This window comes from Bos mutus, chromosome 13 (genome assembly GCF_027580195.1).
Source record: "Bos mutus isolate GX-2022 chromosome 13, NWIPB_WYAK_1.1, whole genome shotgun sequence".
NCBI lineage: Eukaryota > Metazoa > Chordata > Mammalia > Artiodactyla > Bovidae > Bos > Bos mutus.
In genome coordinates this window covers 31,773,954-31,795,564 of record NC_091629.1, presented here as the reverse complement: position 1 = coordinate 31,795,564, position 21,611 = coordinate 31,773,954, and the positions used below count along the sequence as shown (strand labels likewise).

The 21,611-nt window shown below is 39.9% G+C and overlaps 1 protein-coding gene and 1 non-coding gene across 3 annotated transcripts in view; both read left to right on the top strand.

Moving 5' to 3' along the window:
• The window catches only part of SLC23A2 (solute carrier family 23 member 2), a 142,427-nt gene that overhangs the window by 829 nt on the left and 119,987 nt on the right, over window positions 1-21,611 (top strand). The window lies entirely within an intron of this gene.
• TRNAW-CCA (transfer RNA tryptophan (anticodon CCA)) lies at window positions 12,301-12,373 on the top strand. Its single transcript has one exon. It is a non-coding gene; the product is annotated as a tRNA-Trp (tRNA).

Genomic DNA, 21,611 nt, shown 5'->3' with positions numbered 1-21,611 from the left:
ACATGACTTAAAATTCTTGATTGTCAGTGCAAAGGGTAAATGAGGGCAACTGCAGGTGGAAGCAAGTCACCCATAGGGGATTTCTGGGTCTGAGGCATTAGGAGTCGCTCTACTTTTAGTCTTGCGGTGCTGTAACAGAGGAGAGGGAAGATGCTAACCCAGCTAATATTTGGACGTCCATGTTCAGAGAAGGCTGGACAGTGTGAGGACATGGCTGGGAGTCCTGAGACAGTCTGGTATGAGCTGTCATGAATTGCCATGTGACCTTCCTTTCCCAGTTTGTTCCTCTTTGAAGCCAGAGGCTAGAGGCAGTGGTGGTTGGAACATTTTAATTTTTACATTTTTTGCGTTTGGATGCTGTTGGACTGAGACTTCTCTCTGCCAGTTGTCTGTACCTGCGTTTTCACCTTTACAAATGACTTTGCCTATTTAGCCCCTGAAGGTGAGTCTTATATGAGATTTATAAAAAGAGCCTTTCAGCTCAGAATTCTGAATTCTCTGCACTCATCCAGAATTTAATAGCTTTCTGGGCACTTGTCTTTTAAAAGCCCAGCAGTGAGTGTGCACAGAGTAAGCCTTCATGGCACATGTTTTAGTTAAAAGGGGGTGAGTGGGTGTGTCCAGCTGACTACTTGTTTTACCTGACAGCCTGAACATGAGCTATCTGCTTTCTAGACTATTTCCTTTGCTGAAATGTTGACCAGATTCTTTCTTTGAATCCGAGGGCATTTCACTTCTTTGCTTGGAGTAGGGAGTGAATTTTTTTTTTTTTTAAAGAAACTTGGTATCTTAATACCTTTTTGTATTAGTTCTCCACCCCCATGCCTCAAATGGTTGTGTGGCAGTTGTATTTTCTGACTGTGGCAAGTCACTTAAGTCGATTTTTTTTTTTTTTAATCTTTATTTAAAAAAAATATTTCTCTATTTGGCTGTGCTGGGACTTAGGTGCCTCACAGGGATATAGTTTTCTGCCCCAGGGTGGAACCCTAGCCCCGCAGCTCCCTGCATTGGGAGTGTGTAGTCTTAGCCAATGGACCATCAGGGAAGTACTAATTAAGTTGAATTTTAATGTCTGTTAGGATATTTCAAAAATGCTTATGAAAGTACCTGTCTAGAACATTGGCTAGGTTTCAGACCATACCGCCTATCTCTTTTATGTAGCAAAAGCTCATAGCATTGCAGAAATGAGTTAGGTGTACCTCAGCTAATTTGGTGACTGATGCTATTAATCCAAACATTATTGACTGAAACCTAGTCTTTAGATACTGGAAATTCTGAGTTGGTTGTTGCCACCCTCTTCAGTGTCTCCATAGAAAAACCTGGGATCCGTTTGGGGACTCGTTTCTTGTATTACTGATGGCTTAAGGAATTTTCCCATTATGATTAAAGGAATTAGAAGTTAGCAGTCATAATTTGTAGTTCTATAGAGCTTGTACTTGTAAATGGAAGCTTTTAAAAAGCTGATTTATTTTTATTTAATACTCTTAGGTTATTTTAATTTAAACATTTTGCAATCCTTCCCTGACCTGTTTCCAGGTCTTGCCTAAAGAACTCCCAACACACTAGCCTGTTCCCAATGCGAGGTAACCTTATTTATTCTTTTTCACTCCCTGCTTTTCTTCCAGTTATTCTTCCCTCAGAGGGCCTAACTCTGGACTTTCTTTCATTCTTTTGCTGGGGAAGAATTCCTGCTTAAGGTTAGGCTATGAGCTACCACCATGGGGTTTACTGGTCATTGGTGCTCCTTATGGTACTCTCTTCATTTTCTCCCTGGCTTTGCTGTTTCTGGCCTGTTGTTTTGTAACCAGTTCTAGACTGTTGGCTGTCCAAGATTTGAGATCTGCTTGCAGCTTAGGCTTTTCATAGCCCTCTCCACATTTAGTGCATGTATTGACTGCAGACTGTGTGCCAGGTAATGCTCTTGGTGCTCCAGATGCTATATGGAGATTTCCTCCACACACACAGTTCACACACTAGTATGGAGGCAGACAATGAGACTTTGTGGTCTGAAGAAGAATCTGGCAGGATTGGGGGTAGTAAGTGTTGGGTGGGAGCTGAAATTTTAGGAAAGGTAGAACAGGAAGCTCTGAGTCATCTTTGAGTGGAGACGGTAGGAAGCGAGTCATGTGGATGTCTGGGGTAAGAGCATTCCCAGTGGAGGAAACTGCAGATTCAAAGGCCCTGAGGCAGGAGGAAGAGAGAATGATTTTGAGGTCAGAAAGACTATGGGAGTTGAGTCATGGTAGGCCACAGGCACCTAGGAGGAAGGCCTGTAGATTTTACTTTGAAAGCGGGGTTGGTGGTGGGAGCCATTGGAGAGTTTTGAACAGAGAGGGGACAGAGACATGCTGATTGTTGATACGTGTGAATAGACTGAAGTCTGGGTGAGCAGGGTAGGTCTGCAGGGGAGCTAGCTAGTACAGGGCTGAAGATGGTGATTGAGTGGAGGGGGGTGGTGGTGAGAAGTAGTCATTTTGTGAGATGGGGCTGAGGAGATTGCTGATGGGCCATATGTGGGGAATGAGAGAGGGAGTTGAGGGCAAGAGTAGAGTTCTGGCCCAAGCACCTAGAAGGAAAGTGGCTGCCCTAGGAATCACACATTCCATGGCATGTTAAGTTGCCATGCCAACCTGGTGTGACCAAATGCAGTAGTAAAGGGTGGGGTGAGTGTTTGATGGGGGATTCTGTTACTTAGTCAAAGCTTTCTCTGCTTGCCACAGGTTGTTGTTTTAGTTGCTAAGTCATGTCTGACTCTTTTGCAAGCCTGCTAGGCTCCTCTGTCCATGGGGTTTCCCAGGTAAAAATATTGGAGAGGCCTTTTCCTTCTCCAGGGCATCTTCCTGACCTAGGGGTTAAACCCTATTCTCTTGCATTGGCAGATGGATTCTTTACCTCTGAGCTACCAGGGAAGCCTGCTTGCAGTAGGACAGGCCAATAGATCAGAAACCAGATGTTGAAGGAAGGAATAACGACTTTATTTGGAGAGCTGACAGACTGAGAAGATGGCAGACTAATGTCTCAAAATAGCCATCTTATTGGAGTCTGGATGCTAGGTTCCTTTATAGAGGGGTGGGAGGTAAGGAAGTAAAGTAAAAAGGCCATTGATCTTGCAAATATCTCCTGGAATGGCCAGCCTTGTGGGGGAGAGCAGATATGTTAATTTCTTCCTTCCCTGTAGCTATCCACAGGTAGACAGGGTTCTGAACAAAGATTCAAGCAGAGGGACAGGGTTCCCCTAGGCAGACCATTATGTGTGGACAGGAACCTTTTAGCGAACAAAAGCAACTGGAAGCAAAGGTTAAAGTAGAAGAAACAGATCCAATATGGAGTCAGATTTTGTTCTTCCTTGAAACAGGTCTTGCATGGAAATGTAAATCTTCTTGGAACTTCTCATCGTCCTTTGTCTTAATTCTGTCCTCTGACCTCAGGCAGGCAAATCCCTGACCTCAGGTCTGGGTGGCCTCTAAAACCTTCCTTGAAAGTTTATCCCATAAAGAAAAATTCCATCTACTTATTTTTTTTCCCATAACTGTCTCTTGCATTACTTCTTCTTTTTTTTTTTTGCAGGCCTAATATAGAAGTATTCAAGTGTAATGGGTGCAGTAGTGGGCAGTGCATAATCTTATGGAGGATCATACTTAAGATTTCAACTAATTTAGTCTCACTGCCCATGAACTTTTCAGCAACTTCAGAGTGCAACTCACAGCCTCTTTCTGTTGGCTATGGTCTTGACTCTGGTTCTTCCTTCATCGTTGTTTTTCTATAGCATTGATGAGTTTTTCACTTTCTTCTTTTCATATGAGGAGGTCAAGGTTGCATTGGACCATAAGCCATGGCTTTTTCTGTTCTGCGGTCCAGAAAGCCTTCTTTAGTCCTGGGTTCTTTCCACAGGCTTTTCCGAAAGCAGCTGATCCTTACAGTCTCCTCGTGTCAGTTGCCCTGGGGTGTCTCAGTGAGTGCCTGGTCTAGGCCTGCCTATCTGGGTGGCGACCGTTCTCATTTGTGTGCATGTGAATCTTGCAGGGTTGAATCTTCCTATCTTGTAAGCTGAACTCAAAAGAAGTTTAAAAATTGTTCTTCTCTCCAGGAACCTCTCTAAGCAATAGAGGGGACCCAGGAAAGACCAGACAGTACTGATGGGCACTAGCTATGTATTGAGCACTTGAGGTCGTTATTGTTGATTCCAACTGGCAGCCAACGTGGTTCTGGTCTGCATCTTATCAATGAAGAAACTGGAGCTTGGTTAACTTTTCTAAGTTAACTCTTGGGTCTTGAATTCTGCTCTTAATGCTTCAATAAAGCTTGGGTCCCTTAGTGATAGAATGCTGTACCCAAGTCTTGCTTGAAGGTCTATGTTTCTTAGCTCCTTTTGGCATAGAAGAGAGCAGAGAAGATAGTGTCAATTGGTCACCAGGTGCTTAGCCTGGCACTTCTTGTATTCACTAACAGCAGCCCTGTGGAAGTAGGTATTATTCTCATTTTACATCTGAGAATGCTGAAGTTGGTGGTGGTTAGCTCCTTCCCCAGGATCATGGTAGCTGAGTCAGAATTTGACCCAAGTCTGGTCTGCACCCCAACTTGGAGTTCTTTATTCCTTCTGTTCCCTCATTTGTTCCTGTAGGAACATCCCACAAGCCCTCAACCCCAACACATTCACCTTTCTTTTATAGTCTTCCTTTGAGGTGGCTTCCCTCTAACCCTTTGTTCAAGTAACAATATACATGCCCCAGTGTTAAACTTGCGTGAACTTTTCCATTCTGGACCAAAACTTCATTACAAAGGTGTTGGTATAATAACTCTGTGGGTGGTCTTCTCCTGCTTCTGATGAAAAGCACTACTTGAAATGCTGTTTCTTCTGTGGTTGATATTTCAGTATCCAATTTGGAGACTATTGTCCCCTCTGCAGTGCTGGCTTAAATCCTTTGCTGTCTCCAAAAGGCACATCACCTGGCTGGGGGTACAGGCTCTTTTTTGTCTGACATGGTAGATCTTAAACTTAAGAGTTTCTCATTCAGAAGTTCTGGGGTGAGGCCTGGTAATCTGAATTTCTAACCAGTTCTCAAGTGATGAGAATGTTGCTGATTGGGGAACCACCAGCATCTGTTTTTGTAAAACAAGTTTTATTGAAACATAGTTGTGACCATTCAGGACACTATATGACCAGCAAGCCTGAAATATTTGCTATCTGGCTTTTTGTAGAAAGTTTGCTTATTCCTGCTTCATAGTAATAATTAATATTTATGTGATTAGTACTGAAAAGTTTGAGTTCACATTTTATTGTCAAGAGCTGTTTCTATATTAAGACACCGCTTCACAAATTACTGTACAAAAGTGTGGTATAGGGGAATATTTGCATATTTTGAAGTGCTGGGAGTATGAAAACTCTGACACTTTTAAGTCTTTTTATCTAAAATTAATGTGAATATTATATTCTATTCCAGAAACATCAGTACTTGGCTTAACTTTAAACACTTTTCCTCTCTAATCTTTGAGTAAAGTTGATGCTGCTAGACAAGTTATATTTGATTTTGCTTTCACTCTGTTTGAGAAATATGCTATTAAGATTTGCATTTTTTAAACAAATGCTGGAGAGGGTATGGAGAAAGGGAACTCTTCTGCACTGTTGGGGGGACTGTAAGTTTGTACAGCCACTATGGAAAACAGTATGGAGGCTCCTCAGAACACTGAAAATAGATTTACTGTATGATCCAACAGTACCACTCCTGGGCATATATCTTGACAAAACTATAATTCAAAAATATACATGCGCCCTATGTTCATAGCCACACTATTCACAATAGCCAAGACATGGAAGCAGCCTAAATGTCCATTGAGAAATGAATGGATAAAGAAGATGTGGTATATATAATATATATAATAGAATACTACTCATCCATAAAAAGGAACAAAATTAGGGTTTCAAAATAACTTTTAATGGGCAGTTTCGTTGAATATATGTTAATTTGGGGAGACTTTTCATCCTATAATATTGAATTGTTCTGTCTATGAACAAATCTTTTGATTCATGCAGATTTAATAGCTCTTATTTTTAAAGTTCTCACTAATGTATGGTCTACAGATCACTTATTTATTGCTCTTTATTTTAAAATATTTGCTATTTAGAGTGAGATGATTTTCTTCCTCCTCCCTTCCGTACCCTATTTCCTAATTTTATAAAGCAAGTGTAAAGAAAGTATGTATATGCAGTCCATATATTTTATACCTGACCACCTATATTATTCAGCTTAATTAATTCTAGCCCAAATCTGTACACTAACAAAATAAAAAGTTATTTCTTGCTCACATTTTTCTAGGTGATTCTCCCCTAACAGGTAAGTTGGGAATTTAGGCTCCTTCCATCTTATATCACAATTGACTTCAAAATCTGGCCTTTAATTTTGTGAGATTTTGTCAGATTTTGTGCATGGAAGGGTTTTCTTATGGGCTGAGCTTGGAATTAGTAATATTTTCTCCCATAGGCCATATCCTAGATGCAAGGGGAGTCATTTGTGTGTCCTCAAGGGAAATGAAGCAGCACTGTGTCTGGCATACGACCTGACCAAACTCTGTGAAGTTTTACTTTTCAGTTGATTCTCTTGAGTTTCTTGGATAGACAGTCATGCTAGCTGCAAAAGGTCTTGTTTTGTTTTCTTCTTAAATACTTCTTTTTCCTAATACAAACTGCAGAGTACTTACAGAACAGGTCTAAATGTGATAGTGGTCCTTTTTATTTTCAATATTTATTGGTGTGCATTAATGTATATAATATTTAATGATATTAAAGTGTCCTATTTTCAGTGTATTTTTGACTTAATTACAATATCGTACTTAGTGTTTGAATGAACAAAAAATTTCTCATCTTGAGATTGACCCTGGAAATAAATTTTTGGTAGAATCTGTCCCTGTTTTTGTAATTCTCCAAATTCGTTTTTTGTGCTGTTTTAAGGATGAGCTCAGATTTTTAGCTGGAAGGAACTACACAATTTATACCTTTGCTTCAGGTTCAGGTATCCTGTGCTGTTCATATCTTTTGTATCAGGGATTCTGACCCTCAGTCTTTGAAAATGTTCCTTCCCTCAGAGCAGTTTTGTGGGTTCTTGTTTTCTTTTTTTCTTACCTGTGGAGATAAACTGAATATACTAGCAGTATCGATTTTTCCTTTTCTGTTGAAGTTCTCCTATTTGTACATGCTTTTTGACACCCAGTGTAAGTTGGGGTCCTGTATTTCCAGCAGTGATCCTGAACTTCCTGGGAGCAGGAGGCTCCTCTGAACCCTCTCAGAAGTCCTGGGAAGTTAACAGGGTAGGGAATCTTTTATTCACTTGACCAGTAAAAACAGACATAAGAGTCCAGTTCACTTCTAGTGTTTAGTTCAGTGCCTAGGGTAATGCTCCAAAGTGGTTTCAGCTTTCTTGCATTTTGTTTTCAACTCTGAGATCTTGTACTTTTCGTTTTGTTCCTTGAGTAGGTGTCTGTCAACTCCTAAAATATGTTTTCCAGACTTTGTCTTGACTGACTCACTTTTCACCGACATATATATGTCTGTGTGTGTATCTCAAAAACAAGTTTCACAAAAATATTATATGATGTATATTCTGATATTTACTTTTTCTACTTAATGGAAAAAATTAGTTGTGACATCCAAAGTGATTTTTTGATCTGGTTGTCAAATATAAGACTCTGAAGTAAGGCCTTTGGGTTAGTATGAATAAATAACCTTTCTATCTTATGGTAAAGGAACCACATAAGGTTCTGTGGGAATGACAGGGAAGGGGCTCTTGACAGAATAACCTTAAAAGAAAAGCTTTATTGAGATAGAATTCACACACCAGAAAGTCTTCACTTTGAAAGGTATGTTTCAGTTGTTTTTAGAGTTGTGTAACCATCACCACTGTCTTAATTTGAGAAACCACATACCTATTAACAGTCATCCCCCCTTTTCCCCTCCCCAGCAGGCCTTGGCAACGCTAATCTGCACTGTTTCTGTGAATTTGCCTTATCTGGGTATTTCATATAAATGGAATCGTACAATATGTGGTCTTTTGTGATTGGCTTTTTACTTAGCATAGTGTTCTTAAGACATCTGTATTGTTGCAAGAATCAGTGCCACATTTTATCTACTAATGAGTTGATGGTCATTGGGTTGTTTCTAGATTTTAGCTACTGTTAAGAATGGTGCTGTGAACATTGGTGTGATCATGTTTTAAATTTTTCTTTAGTAAATATCAGGGAGTGGAATTACTGGATCATATGGTAATTCTTTGTTTAACATTTTGAAGAACTGCCAAATTTTTTCCAAGTGGAGGCATCAGCAATTTATGAGGGTTCTAATTTCTCCACATGTGTTATTGTCTGTCTTTGAGTATAGCCATCCCAGTAGGTGTGAAGCAGTGTCTCACTGTGGTTTTTATTTACATTTTCCTAATGATGTGGGGCAGTTTTTCATGTGCTTGTTCAGCAGTTTTATGTTGTCTTTGGAGAAATGTCTTAAGTTCTTTGCTCATTTTTCAGTTGGATTGTCTTTTTATTGTTGAGTTATAAATTTTCTTAATATATGTGACGTGTCCCTTACCTGATACATAATTTTACAAATAACTTTTTCCATTTTATGGGTTGTCTTTATTTTTTTGCCGATGTCCTTTGAAACTTTCCGAGTTTTAAATTAAGCTAAACTTTCTGAAGTTTTAATTAAAAACTTCTGCTTTTTAATTTTGATAAGGTACTATTTATCTTTTTATTGCTTATAGTTTCGTTGTAATTTCTAAGAAGATTTACCGCTTTGTTTTCTTCTAAGAGTTTTATAGTTTTATCTCATAGATTTGCGTCTTTGATCCTTTTTGTATATGGTGTGAGGTAGGGGGGCTCCAACTTCAATTCTTTGTATATGGATTTCCAGCAACATTTTTAAAAAAGGCTATTCTTTCCCCCCGTTGAATTGTCCTGGCATCCTTGTCCAAATTTACCTGACAAACATTAAGATTTATTTCTGAATTCTCAATTTTATTCTGTTCATTTGTATGTCTTATCTGTATGCAATGCAGGTCGAGAAAATCCCTCGGGAGAAGGGAGTGGCTACCCACTCCAGTATTCTTGCCTGGAAAATTCCATAGACAGAGGAACCTGGTGGGTTATAGTCCGTAGTGTTGCAAAAGAATCGGACACAACTGAGTGACTAACAGTTTGTACCAGGACTATGTTGTCTTAATTATCACAACTTTTTATTAAGTTTTGAAATTAGAAAGTGTGAGTGCTCCAGTTTTGTTCTCTTTCAGGATTGTTTTGACTATTCTATGTCCTTTACATTTCCATTTGAATTTTAGGATCAATTTGTCAATTTTTTCCAAAAAGACAACTGAGATTTTTGATAGTGATTACATTCAATCTGTAGGTCAATCTGGGTAGTATTGCCAAGAATTACATATTATAAACAAAAAATTTCATGGGAAAATATGTATCTGTGCTAGCAGTAATACATTCTGATATTTTCTGATGTATTCATTCCATTCTTTTTTTTTTTCAATATTTATTTATCTGACTGAGTAGGGTCTCAGTTGCGGTACATGGGATCTTGGTTGAATCATGCAGGATCTTTCCTTGCTTTGCATGGGACTAACTCGAGTCTCACGGGCTCAGTAGTTTCGGTGTGCGGGCTTGGTTGCTCAGGGGCATGTGGGATCCCAGTTCCCCGACAGGGATGGAAACTGAGTGCCCTGCATTGCAAGACCACTGGTCCACCAGGGAAGTCCCATTCTTTTATTTTTATTGATTTTTTAATTAAAAATATTGCTGGCCCCGGTCTACTGAATTGATTTCTCCACTCACTCTGGTATGATGTTTGGAAAAAATGCTTCAAGTCAGCAACCTTAACAGCAAATTAACAGCCTTAATTTCCTTAACAGCAAATTGGAATCAGCTAGGGTGCAGTTGATCAGAGTATAGCATATAAGTGTAGGGGTTAAAAAAAACTCTCCCAGGTGATTACAGTGTGCATCTAGAGTTTGTGAACCATTGCTATAAAAGAATTTTTGTAGTAGTGAGAGCCTCATGTGTGAAGCTTTCAGTCATTTTGGTGAAGATTGTATTCAATATTAGAGAAGTCTGTGCATTTCCTCTTTTTTTTTTTTTTATTTCCTTTTAATATTATCACTGATGTCATTGTCTCAAGGAGTGGTTTTGCTTTAGCCTTCCTGCTAGGTGTGTATAGTTGTACCCAGTCTGTACAGAGAGCAAAGACAGAGTGCACTCCCTGGAGAGTGTCTGTTATTTCTCAGGAAGTTTTGTGTCCTTTTTCTTTTTGCTATAGGAAATGGGCTGATTTGAGAAGAATATGCAGGAAATTCACAGTAATTAATTATGATATGGGATTAGAATTGCTACTGAAGTATATGAAGGCATTGGTCAGGATTAAGATCTGAAAGTGGGACCAGTGTCCCATCTTAGAGATTTTAAGGAATTTGGGAATTGTGGTGAAAACTTATACACAAAAAAGCTTAGTTTACTCAGTGATGTTCCCTCTTTTTTTCTGATTTGTTTGAATGTATACTGTCTTTCACTTATGCATATATATATGTTTATTTGTGTGTGTTTCAAAATAGAGATCTCATGGGGCCTTTTATTTTTGTCCTTGCCACACAACTCGTGGGATCTTAGTTCCCCCTTCCAGGATTGAATCTGGGCTGCTGCAGTGACAGCCCCGAGTCCCAACCACTGGACTGCCAAGGAATTTCCATACATACAGTTCAGTTCAGTTCAGTTGCTCAGTCGTGTCCGACTCTTTGCGACCCCATGAATCGCAACACGCCAGGCCTCCCTGTCCATCACCAGCTCCTGGAGTTCACTGAGACTCACGTCCATCGAGTCAGTGATGCCATCCATCCATCTCATCCTCTGTCGTCCCCTTTTCCTCCTGCCCCCAATCCCTCCCAGCATCAGAGTCTTTTCCAATGAGTCAGCTCTTCACGTGAGGTGGCCAAAGTACTGGAGTTTCAGCTTCAGCATCATTCCTTCCAAAGAACACCCAGGACTGATCTCCTTCAGAATGGACTAGTTAGATCTCCTTGCAGTCCAAGGGACTCTCAAGAGTCTTCTCCAACACCACAGTTCAAAAGCATCAATTCTTCAGTGCTCAGCCTTCTTCACAGTCCAACTCTCACATCCATACATGACCACAGGAAAAACCATAGCCTAGACTAGACGGACCTTTATTGGCAAAGTAATGTCTCTGCTTTTGAATATGCTATCTAGGTTGGTCATAACTTTCCTTCCAAGGAGTAAGTGTCTTTTAATTTCATGGCTGCAGTCACCATCTGCAGTGATTACAGGGGCCTTTTAAATCCCGTTTTTAAGCTTAGCAATGTGTCTTAGGCTTATAACTAAATCATTAAATAGTCCCTTAAAACATATTTTTTAACAGCTCATTTGTGCTGAATACATCATGTTTTATTAGACAGATCTTTCTACTATTGGGTATTTAGTTTATGAGCTATTTATTTCCCCCCTGTAGTGAACAGAATACAACAGTGAATAGCCTTGTATGGAAATCTATATGCTTTTTTCTGATTTTTTTCTTCAGACTACATTTTTAGAAGAAGGGATATCATTTGCATTTTTAAAGCTTTGATACATATGTAACATATATGCCAGATATTTCTGCATCCAGGTTAGGGAATTAATCTTACTATTTAAACTTAAAAATTTTTTTTAAACCAAGAAGAACCATGTTTCTTTTGCTTTGATAACTAGTGAATTTGAACACTTTTTAATGAGTTTTTTTTTGTTTGACTTATTTCTTTCACTAGTTTTTATAATCCTGTGTTCATCTTTTTCCTGGTGATTTATAGCAGTTCTTTTTATATCCTAGATATTAACACTTTAATACTTGCCCACCCATTTTTTCTTGTAATTTTATGATGTATTTAAGACATAAGCTTTTGATTTGTAGATCGTTTTTCTTGGGATTTGGTTTTCAAAATAAAAATCTCATTTTTCAAAGGAAATATTTTTCTTATGGATGAATGATCAGAACGTGATTTTGTTTAAAATTTTTTCAGATTTCAAATTTGCTTCTCTTTTAAAATATGCTTGGGTTAATCACCTGAATTAAAAAGTAAAATTTGAACTTTAGAAGTTGTCAACATCTTGGTCCCAATAAATGGGAACTTAAACTGTTATGGTCTGGAAGTTGGGTGCTCTTATTCTAAGCAGCCAGAATGGGAGACTGGGAGTCATTTATAAGCTTTTCCACCCAAGTTTTAAATTTGGGTACTTTTGGTGCTTAGTACTTGTCTTAGTGCATAGGCTTCCCTGGTGGCTCAGAGGTTAAAGCGTCTGCCTCCAATGCAGGAGACCTGGGTTCGATCCCTGGGTCAGGAAGATCTCCTGGAGAAGGAAATGGTAACCCACTCCAGTATTCTTGCCTGGAGAATCCCGTGGATGGAGAAGCCTGGTAGGCTACAGCCCACAGGGTCACAGAGTCGGACACGACTGAGTGACTTCACTTTCACTTTAGTGCATAGCATACATACGATGTCTCTTTTGGGTTGATGGCACTCTTGTGCCTTAATTCCTTACTTTTGCTCCAGTACTATTAAAAAGTAAAATCTGAGACTTTTGTGTCATATTTTGGTAATAGCCTTGCGTGCATGTGTTCTAAGTCACTTCAGTCGTCTCTGACTCTGCCACCGTATGGACGGTAGCCCTCCAGGCTCCTCTGTCCATGGGATTCTCCAGGCAACAATACTGGAGTGGATTGTCATGCCCTCATCCGGGGGATCTTCCCGACTCAGGGATTGAACCTGAGTCTTCCACATTACAGGCAGATTTTTTACTGTATGAGCCACCAGGGAAGCCCATATACTTTAGGCTACTGAAGCCTGCCTGCCCTAAGGATCCAGGGGCTGCAACTGCTGCTGCTGCTGCTAAGTCGCTTCAGTCAGGTCCAACTCTGTGCGACTCCATAGACAGCAGCCTACCAGGCCCCGCCGTCCCTGGGATTCTCCAGGCAAGAACACTGGAGTGGGTTGCCATTTCCTTCTCCAATGCATGAAAGTGAAAAGTGAAAGTGAAGTCGCTCAGTCGTGTCCGACTCTTAGCGACCCCATGGACTGCAGCCCACCAGGCTCCTCCAGCCATGGGATTTTCCAGGCAAGAGCACTGTAGTGGGGTGCCATTGCCTTCTCCAGGGGTGCAACTACTGAAGCCCAAATGCCCAGAGCCCATGCTCCGCCATAGGAGAAGCCATGCAGTGAGAAGCCTGCACACTGCAACTGGAGATGCCCGCGTACAGCAACGAAGATCCAGAGCAGCCAAAAATAAAATTAATTAATTTAAAAAATCTAGAAATTTATTTAAAAAAGAAAAAAGGCATTTACAATTCATAGGAGAACTATATACACATGGATCAAAGAAATCAAGATTAAAACCAGGTGTCATTTTTTGCATGTCAAATTTGCAAAAGTTAAAAAAATCTAGAAATGGCAAGTGAGGTTAACATACAGTTTTCTTCTGTTCTTTGTTTGTTAGCTTGTCAATTTTTCTAGAAGAAATTGGGAAGGTTACCAATTTCCCATTTCTTTCCAGAAAGTTTAGGAAGTAACTGGCCTGTGAATTTGTCTGAGGCTGACACTTTCTTGAGAATAATTCTTTTGCTTTTATATTTTTCTGTAGTTATTATTACTTATTCAGGATCTCAAAAAATAGTTTTACTAAAAATTTGCTCATTAATCTATATTTTCAGGTACATACAAGTGCTTTTGTAAATTCTTTAAAAAAATATAAATGTAAAAGCATGAAAAGTGTATTTTGTGTTTGCCCTTGTTTTCAGAAGATATTCTTTGTCATATTCAGCAAGTATCATTTTAATTTTAATTGAAGAGGTTTTGTTTTTGTTTTTTGAATCCAGAGTAGGTGGGACTTCTCTGGTGGTCCAGTGGTTAAGATACCACACTTACACTGCAGGGGGCATGGGTCTGGGACATTCTGCTTGCCGCATGGTGCGGCCAGTAATAATAATAAAAATCAGAATAGGTGTTTTGACAGCCTATTTGGCATCTACTGAATTGATGTAATAATTTTGCTTCTTAGAGTTTCTGGCCTGTGAATTATATTAGCTCTGGGGTTAGGTTTGTCCTGCTTTTGAAGTGTTAATGTTCCTTTTTAAGGAAATGGTGAATGCAAAAATGACAGTTCTGTATTATTCTCACTACATTTGAAAAATGTTTTTATTTAGTTGACTGCACCGGATCTTAGTTATGGCAAGCAGCATCTTCGGTCTCGCTTGTCCATGCAGGATCTTTTAGTTGTGATATACAAAGTCTTAGTTGCTGCTTGTGGGTTCTAGTTCCCTGCTCAGGGATTGAACCCAGGTCCCTTGAATTGGAAGTGTGGAGTCTTAGCCACTGGGCCACAAGGGATGTCCCTCCCATTTTTTTTTTTTTGATGATTTTTTTCTCTAGGAAATCACAGTTGGAAATCACTGCATGTAGTACTTGGGCCTAGGCTGTGACGTCAGCTGTGTAGCCTTGTGTGCAAAGGACAGGTTTTCAGAGTATGAAGGGAGAGGTGTTCCAGTGGCACTGTGGATGCTCATTTGATAACTCAGTCTTGTTTTTGTTGAGTGGCTTCTGCTTAATTTCTTTCTCCAGATTCTTTTCTTTAAAATGTTTGCATTTCCCCAATATTAGAACCTCTGACCCAATTCTGTTTTGGTTTCTGATAGTTGTTCAGTAGAGTAGAAAGTGAGTTCTTGTATTCAGCTTTACAAAATATTTTCCAAAGATAAGTATTCAGAGTCATAGTTCTTTCACTTTCAGAATTTTTCTATCATATGTCTAAATGATATTTTGTTAATTTGCAGCTTTGCTATCATGGAACCTTTTTTTTTAAAACAATTTTTTTTCTAACTTTCTAAAGGATTTATAAAAGAAGCATATGCATGTTGGAGAATAACCAATTCTGACTCTAATCAGAATTCTAACTAATTCTAAATAATCAGAATTGGATAACGTAAATTTTGAAAGTCATAGATTCTTATATATTTATAAAACAAGCATATGCATGTTGGAAAATAACTAATTCTAACTCTAAATAATGAGAATTCTAACTAATTCTAAATAGTCAGAATTGGATAAAGTAAAATTTGAAAGTTATATAGATTCTTACACCCCCTACACTCAAGGCAGTTTAATGTTTATCCTTTTCAGCTCATTCCTGTGTCCACAAATATGGTCTGTGTAATTATAATAAAAGTCAAATGACGCTATGCATATTGTACAGCTTGCATTTTTCAAAATACAAAATGTATAATTTATTTCACTAAAAATAAGATGTTCTTTTAAAGCTTTTCTTACTTTTTTTCCCATGTTCTTTCCAGTATTCCTCTTCTTGGCTAATCTTCATTGATTGTTACCTCCCTTTTGAGTCTAAGTTTTTAATAAACATAGATTAAAGTAGATTTATGTTTTTGAAGATTTAGTTTTGGAAAGTAAATTATGCTTTTTTTTTTCCCCTTGTATGCAGAGTATGTTTTAGATGGAGAAAACCATAGTTTCTCTATTCATATTCTGTATCATTTAAAATGAGTAGTGTCTTTTGTTCCAAACAGCAAAAGACCATTGTTTAGTTTCTGAAGTTAAATATACAAGATCACTGGAGGCTTCTTGAAGGCGACTGGTACAGCTCTGTTGGCATTTATTTACTTATTTACCTAGAGTCATCTGTGAGTGGTAATGCTAAGTTGGCCTAGAATAATCAGTGATGTTGAAAGATTCACAGCCTAAATATTTCCCAGTGAAGAACTTGTTGGTATCTGGCTGAACTGTAGTCATCTCATGCATTTCTCGTTATAATGGAGAGCCAGGCTCCTAATTGCACTGGCCGTTCCAGAGATGCTGCCTAAGTCAGGCTCTGGGTTTTTATTGTGAAATTCATGCATACGTACAAGAGTGCATGAAATGGTTTCATTTAATAAACATTAAGATGTTTATTTAATAAACATTAAGAAAATGATTTTTGAGTAATTAAGTCTTCTATTTTCCTCTCAAAATATATTAGCCTCAGTTTATTCTAGGGGTGGCCTTGAAGGCAGTGTAGAGTCATAATGAAAGGTGAAGGTTCTGCTGTCTCAATCCTCTTGGGGCTCTGTTCTGTGTACTGTCACACCTCCAGGACCTTGACCAGGAGGCCTCACCCCTTCTGGGTTTTCTTATTCGTAAAGTGTGGGCCCAGTTATCAAGGGTTGTTTGAAGATGAAATGTTACACATACGATGTAGAGTACAGTGCCTGACACATAGTGAGAACTGAAATCTTTAAAAACTTTTTAAAAATAGAGGCGTTGTGTTAAGGCATGTGGAGTTATCAAAAAAGCCCATTGGGTACAAAATTGCTTTCTCCTGCCACTCTAAAATACTGTCTTCTAAAATATTTTGTGCAAACGGGGAGTTACTTTTTGAGGGACTGAAGGTTCAATTTGTAATCCTGCCCAGGGATGGTTTAGGGCCTTGGATATTTTCCTCTGGAGGAAAGAAGTAAGAGAGGGAGTTCTAGGATTGAGCATGGCCCAGTGAAAAGTAGACTGCATTCATGCCTAGTGCCTCCTGCCAGGTTTATTATTACTTTTTATTTTGATTTACCATTTGCTTTTCTCTAGCTAGGTTTTGACTTCATAACCGGGACTCCACATGCTCCTCTGAGCTTGGACTTTGGCAGCACAGGGAATTATAGCTTGGCCGCTGGTAATGGAAAGCGTATGGACATGTCTGCATTTAGGTGCATCCAAAACACAACCTTGCCTGTTGTGCGTTTTGTGACAGAGTTGTGCTGAGGGTCCCTTTGCGCTTGACTTTGCCCTTTGCACGGGTCAGCAAAGATCTAAATGCAATCCTGGGAATAATCATTAGGTTGGTGCTAATGATAAGGTAATGGACTTCTTTGAGGCCAAATTCCACATAAGTAGATTAAACTAGAAAACAAACAGGCACAGTCTTGCCACTTACACTAATTACAAGGTAGGAGGTAAATATTTTCATTTTCATTTACGTGGGCTTTTGACTTTTTTTTAATCCACAGACATTTAAACGTCTATTGCTGTTGGAGTTCTTGGTCAGGGTCACAGATGTGAAGCCTGGGGGGTAAAAAAATTGAAGACCTGTCGCCTTGCTTTAATTCAGGTACTCACCAACTTAAGTAGTGAGACTATGCACAAACACCTTACTAAGAAACATTTCTTTTTTTTCCTCTTGTTTCCTCCTACCATTTCCCTCAACCCAAAGCTTGAGGGCCATTTTGGTCATTTAAAATTTTTTGCTGTTATAAATAACACTGAAGTGAAATTTCTTGTATGTACTTTGAAGAGACTTTTCTTGTATGTACTTTGAAGAGAAATTCTAGGAGTAAAATTGTTGGGCACAGTGATAAGATTTTCCAGTTAACTTTGATGGATTGGCAAACTGAGAATTGAGACACTGCAAGAATTTATAAGCAGAGACATTACTTTGTCAACAAAGGTCCGTCTAGTCAAGGCTATGGTTTTTCCAGTGGTCATGTATGGATGTGAGAGTTGGACTGTGAAGAAGGCTGAGCACTGAAGAATTGATGCTTTTGAACTGTGGTGTTGGAGAAGACTCTTGAGAGTCCCTTGGACTGCAAGGAGATCCAACCAGTCCATTCTGAAGGAGATCAGTCCTTGGATTTCTTTGGAGGGAATGATGCTGAAGCTGAAACTCCAGTACTTTGGCCACCTCATGCGAAGAGTTGACTCATTGGAAAAGACTCTGATGCTGGGAGGGATTGGGGGCAGGAGGAGAAGGGGATGACAGAGGATGAGATGGCTGGATGGCATCACTGACTCGATGCACATGAGTTTGACTGAACTCCAGGAGTTGGTGATGGACAGGGAGGCCTGGCGTGCTGCGATTCATGGGGTCGCAAAGAGTTGGACAGGACTGAGTGACTGAACTGAACTGAATGGAAGAATTTATGCTCTGCTTTGCCTTGTTACAGCTAAATTTATTCAGCATGGTGAATGTAAAATATTTTTTCAATGATAATTTTAATTTACATACAGTAAAATTAATTCGCTGAGTGAAAACTTACAAGAACTTTCAAAAATGCTCAGAGGGAGACTTCCCTGGTGGTCCTGTGATAAAGAATCCTCATGCCAGTGCACAGGACACAGGTTCAGTCCCTGGTCAGGGAGGATTCCACATGCTGTGGGACAGTTAAGCCCTAGCATCACAACTACTGAGCCTGCTCTGTAGTGCCTGTGAGCTGCAACTGCTGAGCCTGTGCACCACAAATACCGAAGTCTGTGCATCTTAGAACCTGTGCTCTGCAACGAGAGAAGCCACCACAATGAGAAGCCTGAGCCCTGCAACTAGAGAGTAGTCCTCACCTACCGCAACTACAGAAAGCCCGCTTGAAGCACCAAAAGACCCAGCACAGCCAAAAATAAATAAAATTTAAAAAATACTTAGAGGAGATCATTCCTTTTTAAAACATTTTTAATTTTCTAATGTTTTTGTTGTTCATTCGCCCAGCCGTGTCTGACTCCTTGCGACCCCGTGGACGGCAGCACGCCAGGCCTCCCTATCCCTCACCATCTCCCAGAGTTTGCCCAAGTTCACGTTCATCGCATCAGTGATGCTGTCCAGCCATCTCATCCTCTGACACCCTCAATCTTTCCCAGCATCAGGGACTTTTCCAATGAGTCATGTGTTCCCATCAGATGACCATAATACTGGCGCTTCAGCATCAGTCCTTCCAGTGAATATTCAGGGTTGATCTCCCTTAAGATTGACTGGTTTGATTTCCTTGCTGTCAAAGGAGCTTTCAGAAGTGTTCTCCAGCACCACCAGTTGGAAGGCATCAATTCTTTGGCGTTCTGCCTTCTTTACAATCCAGCTCTCACAGCCATATGTGACCACTGGGAAGACCATAGCCTTGACTATAGGGACGTTTGTCAGAGAGTAATATCTCTGCTTTTCAACACACTGTCTAGGTTTGTCATAGCTTTCTTGCCAAGAAGCAATTGTCTTCTGATTTCATGGCTGCAGTCACCGTCTGCAGTGATTTTGGAGCCCAAGGAGAGGGAATCGTCACTACTTCCACTGTTTCCCTTTCTATTTGCCATGCAGTATGGGGCCAGATGCCATGATCTAGTTTTTTTTATTATTTAGTCATAAGCTGGCTCTTTCACACCCCTCCCTCACCCTTCTCTAGAGGCTCTTTAGTTCCTGTTGGCTTTCTGCCATTAGAGTGGTATCATCCACATTAGAGGTTGTTGATGTTTCTTCCGCCTGTCTTGATTCCAGCTTGTAACTCAGCCCAGCAGTTCTCATGATGTACTTAGTGTACAGGTTAAACAAACAGGGTGACAGCAGACTGCCCTTTTGTGCTCCTTTCTCAATCTTGAACCACACAGTTGTTCTATACAGGGTTTTTACTGTTGCTTGACTCACAAGTTTCTCAGGAGACAAGTAAGGTGGTCTGGTTTTCCGTCTCTCTAAGAGCTTTCTATAGTTTGTCATGATCCATGCAGTCAAAAGCTTTAGCGTAGTCGATGAAACCGAGATAGATGTTTTTCTGAAATCCCCTAGCTTTCTCTATAATCCAGCAAATGTTGGCAATTTGATCTCTAGGTCCTCTTCCTTTTCTAAACCTAGTCTGGACATCTGGAAGTTCTTGGTTCGCCTAATGCTGAAGCCTGTCATGCAAGATTTTAAGCATGACCTTATTAGCATGGTAGATGAAAGCAGTTGTCCGATGGTTATCATATTCTTTAGTACTTCCCTTCTTGGGAATTGGGATGAGGATTGACCTTTTCCAGTCCTGTGGCCACTGCTGGGTCTTCCAGATTTGCTGACATAATGAATGCAAAACCTTATGGCATCATCCTTTAGGGATTTGAACATTTCTGCTGGAATTTCATCACATCCACTATCTTTATTGATAGCAGTGCTTCATAAGGCCCACTTGACTTTTCAGTCCAGAATATCTGGCTCTAGGTGACTAACCACCCAGTTTTCTAATAGAATTCTATTTAAAAATTAAATAAAATTTGGGAAATAACAAAAATTAGGAAGAAGAAAATATCCTTGATCCTGTTTTTAACAACAGCACTGTGAATATTTTTGTGTATTTATTTCATTCTTTTTGTTTTCTGTGTGTAGTTTTTTTCACATAAGACATCATTAAATTGTATGTTTTGCATTCTTAAAGTGACAGTTACTAATGAAAAGGGAGGTGAGGGGAAGGCAGTTCTGCCTGTGGATATCTGCAAAATAAATGGTCTCCTAGCTCCCAGAGTTTCAGTTACTATTTTCATATTTCAGTTGACAGATCTTTCTCTGCTATGTTCTTTCACAGAAGTGAAGTGAAGTGTTAGTTGCTTAGTCGTGCTGGACTCTGTGACCCCAAGGACTGCAGCCCACCAGGCTCCTCTGTCCAGGCGGTTTTCCAGGCAAGGATACTGGAGTGGATTGCCATTTCCTTCTCCAGGGGATCTTCCTGACCGAGGAATCAAACCCAGGTCTCCTGCACTGCAGGCAGATTCTTTACTGACTGATGAGGGAAGCCTTTCACAGAGCTTCTCTCAATTTCTGGTGGTCTTTGATGACCCCTTGTCAAATGTACATGCCACCACCAGCTCAAATTCACAACGTTCAAACTTCATTCACTACTCGCCATCAAATCTGTTCCTTACGTATTTGTGAGTAGAGACAGTCTTGTTTTCCCAGAGGTCATCTTTAACACTAAGTCTTAGTTATTTTTGGAACTGCTCCCTCTAGCCATCCCTTTTTATCCTTGTTGCTTCTGTCGTCCCACTTGCCAAGATCCATATACTTGGATTAACGTGGTGGCTGCTTTATCGGCTATCTTGGTTATCCAGCGGTGGGCTCTTTCTACTCTCCTCACACACCCAGAAGCTCATGTGTCATAAAGCTGTGTTGCAGTCACATGGACTTCAGAGACTCCAGTGACCATGTGAGGGGTCTTCTTCCTCCATCGCCCACTGTGTGCCCTCTTTAACCTGTTTTCATGCCTACCTCTGGACTCCATGATGACCTCCTGCTCAAGACTCTCCATCCTTCAAGGCTGGTGCCAAGTCCCACTTTCCAAAAGTCATTTCTAACAGTTTGAAGCCTTGTTGAGTTGCTACTTTTCTGAGCTCTCATGCACTGTTTGATAATTATGCTATGTTTTTTAAATTCAGTAGTTGTCCCAGTCTGTCCAGTTAGGTGGTATGTTGCTTCACGTGTACTCTTAATTTCCATCCCAGTGCTAAGATAGTTGTGGTTCAGGAAGCTAGCTGAACAGTTGGTTTATTCCATTTTTTTGAGATTATCAGTACAGATGATAAACTACTGAGCTCTTACTGAGCTAAGAAAAAGCAAAGGCTTAATAGTACTTTTCATTATTGTTATCAAGAGCACACAGGTGACAGTTCACTGCCTGGGTGTTCATGGCTGAGAACAACAGCTCTGCCCAGTCCCTGGAGCCTGCAGACTGGATGCTGACTCACGTGCATTTTAGGAGTTTATTTGACTACTACAGATCTGAAGGGTCTCGGATAAATATACTGAATGAAAAACTGAGCAGGGAAGGGAAATTTCTG